Source organism: Aulostomus chinensis, chromosome 3 (assembly GCF_037954235.1).
Source record: "Aulostomus chinensis isolate RoL2024-O1b breed Wild chromosome 3, RoL_Achi_v1.0, whole genome shotgun sequence".
NCBI classification, from domain to species: Eukaryota; Metazoa; Chordata; class Actinopteri; order Syngnathiformes; family Aulostomidae; genus Aulostomus; species Aulostomus chinensis.
This window is the reverse complement of record NC_141322.1, coordinates 1,340,927-1,347,180: the sequence shown is the minus strand read 5'-3', so window position 1 is coordinate 1,347,180 and position 6,254 is coordinate 1,340,927.

Here is a 6,254-nt window from a genome sequence, read left to right as displayed (position 1 = left end):
TCTCAGGCCCATCAGCAGCCTGTCTGCTTTAGTTATGGACGTCCTGCCTTGGACTCTTTGTATTACTGACTCTTTGGTTTTCTAGTTCTCAGGTGTTTCTTGCTCTCCATTAGTGTTTCTAGTTCATGTTTCTACAAGTGTTTTTGTTCTCTCGAGTCAGTTCCTGTTTTATTTTGTTAGCTCATCCCTGCTGTGTCCTAGTGTGTGTTCCACTTCCTGTCTTTGTCTGTTTCTTACCTTTTTTGTGAGCTCCACCAGGGTCTTGCTGGTTGATCAGACCTGGTCTTGGTCGGATCCTCATGTCACTCCATGGGTCCCACTATGCTCGTGTTTTTTAACCTCCCTGGTGTTTCCTGAGTTCTACAAATCCTGGTCCTTCTCTGTTCTGTGAATTTAGGTCCTGCCATCTCCAACCCCAAAGGAGACCACATGGTTTCACATGCTAATCACCTGCATGTCCTGCTGATTTACATGAATACATCATGATCAAATTAATGTGCTGTGCCTTCACATGATACACCTGCATAATGGGATTGTGTGTTTGACGGTGACACACAACAGGTTCAGTGTATTTTGTCTTTCAAATACTCACATTAGGTACCTTAAGTCAAGTTACGTCAATTTTATATGTTCATTCTACCATCCAGTCCCCCATCAAGCTGGCTTGCTCTCCCCGCCTTCCCTCCCATGAACCAGTCTGCCATCCAGTCCCCCATCAAGCTGGCTTGCTCTCCCTGCCTCTCCTTCCATGAACCAGTCTACCATCCAGTCCCCCATCAAGCTGGCTTGCTCTCCCTGCCTCCCCTTCCATGAACCAGTCTTCCATCCAGTCCCCCATCAAGCTGGCTTGCTCTCCCTGCCTCCCCTCCCATGAACCAGTCTACCATCCAGTCCCCCATCAAGCTGGCTTGCTCTCCCTGCCTTCCCTCCCATGAACCAGTCTACCATCCAGTCCTCCATCAAGCTGGCTTGCTCTCCCTGCCTCCCCTCCCATGAACCAGTCTACCATCCAGTCCCCCATCAAGCTGGCTTGCTCTCCCCGCCTTCCCTCCCATGAACCAGTCTGCCATCCAGTCCCCCATCAAGCTGGCTTGCTCTCCCTGCCTCCCCTTCCATGAACCAGTCTACCATCCAGTCCCCCATCAAGCTGGCTTGCTCTCCCTGCCTCCCCTTCCATGAACCAGTATACCATCCAGTCCCCCATCAAGCTGGCTTGCTCTCCCTGCCTCCCCTTCCATGAACCAGTCTGCCATCCAGTTCCCCATCAAGCTGGCTTGCTCTCCCTGCCTCCCCTCCCATGAACCAGTCTACCATCCAGTCCCCCATCAAGCTGGCTTGCTCTCCCTGCCTCCCCTACCAGAAGCTTCCTTCTTCAGCTGTTATTAACATTTCCATGTTTCCTCCATTTTGTATTGTAAACTGTTTTCTTGTCTGTACCAACATCTACTGCACGTCTGTCCCTCCTGGTGAGGGATCCTCCTCCCCTCCTCGCCCTGAGGTTTCTCAGATTTTTCCCTGTTAAAAGGGTTTTCTATGGAGTTTTTCCTCAGTCGATGTGAGGGTCTGAGGGCAGAGGATGTTGTTATGATGCCATGAAGCCCTTTGAGACAAACTGTTTGTGAAAACGGGCTATACAAATAAAATTGCCTTGCCTTGCCTCTTAAACCAAGAGAGGGGGTCTGGGTCCTGGACTGAAATGGGAGACGGTTCCACAGGAGGGGAGCCTGAGAGCTGAAGGCTCTGGCTCCCTTCTACTGTTAGAACTCTAGGAACCAGCAGGAACCCTGCATCCTGGGAGTGAAGGGTTCTAGCTGGATCATAGGGGACTAGGAGCTCTGTCAGGGATGAGGGAGCCTGACTGTTGAGGACTTTGATGGTAGAAGAAGAATTTTAAATTCTGTTCTGAATCTGACAGGGAGCCATGCAGAGAAGCAGTCCAGGAGAGACCTGGTCTCTGCTACCAGTTCTAGTCAACACGGGAAGCAGCGTTCTGGAACAGCTGGAGAGTCTTTAGGGACTTATTAGTCCAGCCTGGTAGGAGGGAGGTGCAGTGATCCAGCCTGGAAGTGACAAAAGCAGGGACTAGTTTTTCTGCATCTTCTTGAGCCAGGATGTGTCTGATCTTAGCGATGTTACGTAGATGGAAGAAGGCGTCCTGGAGATTTGTTGAATGTGGGAGTTAAAGGGTCCTGGTCAAAGAGAACTGCTAGGTTCCTACGGTGGTGCTGGGGGCCAGGGTGGTGCCATCCAGGGTACCTGCCTCATCAGATCAGGTGGTCCTCAGGTGTTTGGGCCCAGCACAAGAACTTCAGTTTATCAGAGTTTAATAAAGGAAACGATGGTCCTCCATGTTTCCTGTCCTTCAGACAGGCCTCCAGTTTAGTCAGCTGGTTTGTTCCATGTGGATCATTGATAAGTTCAGCTGAGTGTCGTCTGCATAGCAGTGAACATTAATGGAGTGTTTTCTGATCATGTGACCTAGAGGAAGCTGGTACAGGGTGAAGAGGACTGGTCCAAGCACAGAGCCTTGTGGAACATCAGAACTGACTGTAGTGGTCTCAGAGGAACCATCATTAACTAGTACCACCTGAGATGGACCTAGTAAATATGACCTGAACCAGTTCAGTGTGGTTCCTTTAATACCAGTGACAGGTTCCAGTCCCTGTAGAAGGATATGGTGGTCAATGGTATCAAAGCTGCACTGAGATCTAATCAGACCAGCACAGAGACCAGTCCCTCATCTGGTACCAGTAGGAGGTCACTGGTACCTTTGACTAGTTCTGTTTCTGTGCTAGGATGAACCTGGAACCTGACTGAATCCTCGAATCAGCTGTTGCTGTGGAGAAGTCACAGAGCTGTTTAGCAGCTGCTTTCTCCAGAACCTTGGAGAGAAAAGGAAGATGTGATGTTGGTCTGTAGTTGGTAGAACTTCTGGATCCAGGCTTGTTTTTTGAGGAGGGTTTAATTCCTACTACTTTAAAGGACTGAAGGACGGAACCAGATACCAGCGCCACATTGACCATATCTAAGAGGGAGGGGCTAACGAGGGGAGAGAGTCTTGGAGCAGCTTAGTTGGGATGGGGTCTAGGAGACAGGTGGAGGTTTAGAGGAGGACATTATTGAACTGAGCTCATGAAGGCTGATGGGAGAAAAACTATCCAAGTGTGTGTCTGGTCCTCCAGCTGCCTCTAAGGTTCTGGGTTCTAGGGGCCATGTTGTCAGCTGATGGCAGCAGGAGAAGAAGTTTCTCTCTAATCAGGAGAGTTTTGTCGTTAAAGAAGTCCATGAACTCTTTGCTGCTCAGGGAAACAGGACTACTTGGTTCAGTAGAGCTGTGGCTCTCTGTCAGTCTGGCTCCAGGACTGAAGAGGAACCTGGGTTGTTCTTGTGTTCCTCTGTTAGTGCTGAGTAGTCGGCTGCTCTGGTTCTACCGAGGGCTTTCTTCTAGGTTCTAAGGCCATCTTGCCAGACTCCATGTGACTCCTCCAGTTTGGAGCAGCACCATCTTCTCTCCAGTTTCTGGGTTTCTTGTTGAAGCTGTCAGGTTCCAGAACCGTACCAAGGTGCTTGTTTCCTTGGATTCATAGTTTTCTGTTTTAGTGGGCCAGTAGAGTCCAGAGTTGTTGCTAAGGCGCCTGCTGCTCTATGATAAAAGGATCAGTTTGGGAGGGACTAAGGTGGACAACAGCGTCCTCTGTTACAGTGGGACATGACACTGAATTTAGCACCAATTAAGGGTGTAACAATTCATTTTAACAATGATCTGATTTGATCACGATACATGGTTGCCGATTCGATCCGTTCAACATGTTCATAAATACATCGCAATATGGAAACCAGATACGCCCCAGATACTGTTTCCAATACAGTTTCATCCTCTCTCAAATACGCATATTTCTATGTAGAAGAATGGTTAAGACATCAACTATAAGCAGTTCCAGTCCAGTTAATAATGGTGCAAAGGTGAGTGGGAAGGAACCCGTGGTTTGGAGGGAGGCTGTCTGATGTAATCTGTGTCTGAGTAGACTGTTACTACCAGGTCAGAGGCTTGATTTCACTACAGGAAATCTTATACCCCTTTCACACTGAAACACGCGGGTCAAAGCGGGTTTTTGTACCCATGTTTTCTCGGCTTCAGGGCTCATTCAAGCGTCCAGCAGACGCGGGTCTGAGCTCCTGCTGTGAGGCTGCGCGCCTGTGTTTTTCTCTCTTGTACGTCATCGCGCTGGCAACGTCATCATTACACGTAAAAGTGCGTCGTGTCTCTAAATGCCGGTGAAGTTCCCATAAATCTCTGCGTCCCGTACGGTCCCAGAAATCTGCCGCCGGATCTCCTCCTCACCACGGATGGCGAGCAGCTCACGGACTTCAAGATCTTGCAAGTGCGCTGCCACGATCGATAAACAGATGTGAAGATGGCGATACAAGTTGTTTATTACACGGCTGCACCTGCTCGGTTCACGTCAGCGTTCCCAGTTGGTGGGAGTTCCCAAGCAGAGATGAACTCTCCTGAGATCGTTGTTGTGCCAACTCAACCAGACCAAGAGATTAATTCAGAGATGTGACAATCAGTCCAGCTGAAGAAAGGCTTTCGGCCTGTGAGGCCTAACACCCCTCTTCAAAGCCTGAATTCAAGTGACCACGTTCTTGAACAAAGGGTCATAAAGGATCGTAAAAAGGGCGATGACTCTGTCCACTGACCCCCCCCAAAGAACCTGTGCGTCAGAGTCAGAGTCCGAGTCGAGCCGAACCGCGCTCCGGAACACGGAAACCGAATCCCTTACCGCTCCACCGGGTCAAGTAAGGATTCCTTTAACTAGGCATTTTCTGGGCAGAGAAATAGCTTAGTGTGTTGTATGATGTCTATGAATGCTCTGTTTATGTGACGAAGTCCTGTAATTAGCAGAAATTACATAGCATTATACGTTATTTATTGATGTTAGTTATTAATAACCGTGACCTCTCAAGAAGGTGTTACCTGTTATTAATACTGCACAAGTGTGGTAACACACACATTTTGGGTTTTAACTTTGTCCTTTCCTCTCTCTCCCTCTCTCTCTGCCGAGCAGAGCTGCTAAACACCCGGTTCGCTAGCCGGGTCGGTCGACGCGGGTCGAAATGCAGAGTCGACCCTTTCAGAGTGCCCAAACACCCGTTTTGGTTCAGTGTGAAAGGGGCTCTAGATTTGCCTCACAATGGAGAGAAATGGACCGGACACACATGGATCTACCCCTCAAGGTCAGAACTGGTGTCAGCTTCCTCCAGTATTTGAGAGCTCTGGGAAGCTGTGACAGGACCGGGTCAGGCAGTCAGGCAGAACCCAGATACAATGACACGTTTCTGAGAGTAAACGGCCTCAAACAGATGAACAGTCCAAGTCCAAGTCAGCACACTCAGTTTCAGCTGTGCAGACTTGGAGCTGCAGGTTTGACGTGTCGCGAGGCAGCAACAAAGACCTTGCTCAGACGGAGACCCAGAGGGAGGACATGAGGGTGTTTTCCAAACACCAGTGTCTGGGACTGCAGCCACAGGCGGGTCGACTTGAATGACTGGGAACAAATGTTCAACTTTGAAGTAAGTTGTACCACTACTTTGTCTTTGTGCTTTTCTCTCCGAGCCTTCACGCTGCGGGGATGAGCTACTTTGTTATGTGGATGTTGGCAGCGCCATGGATTCCCACCACCAATAGACATTTGGAATTTTAGAGTTTTTGGATTATTATGAAATACAAGGAGATGAAAATGATGTGTACTTGTCCTTCAATATTCATGCTGATGATCTGAACATCTTAAATAATCTGTAGACCCCTTTAGCAACTTCTTAGCTACCCACATTGTTAACAAGTGACACACTCACGCTTCTAATGTACTTATGCTGTAGAGCAAGCTGTAAAACCATCTTTTGCAAACCTCAGACCTGGTTTCAGGTCCCTTTGACCCTGGACCCCGGCACTCAGAGACAGAGACCAATGACTCTGAGTGCCGGGATCCAGGCGTTCACCCATGCCAACTTATGTCCAGGTTTTCTGACATGTTTGTGCTCCTCTAGAAAGCAGCTGTGATGTCATTCACCTTCGGGGGGGATGGAACTGTTTCTGCTTCCCATCGCCTAGAATCTGCACATGTAGAGTGTCCGCCGTGGCCCGTCTGGCTGCCAGGGGGTCCACCACTGTCTGCTGGTCCTGCGGTCGCCTGCTCAGCTCAGAAGCTTGATCCAGGTGGGGCTGTTGTTCAGTCAGAGTGCAAACGGGAGCA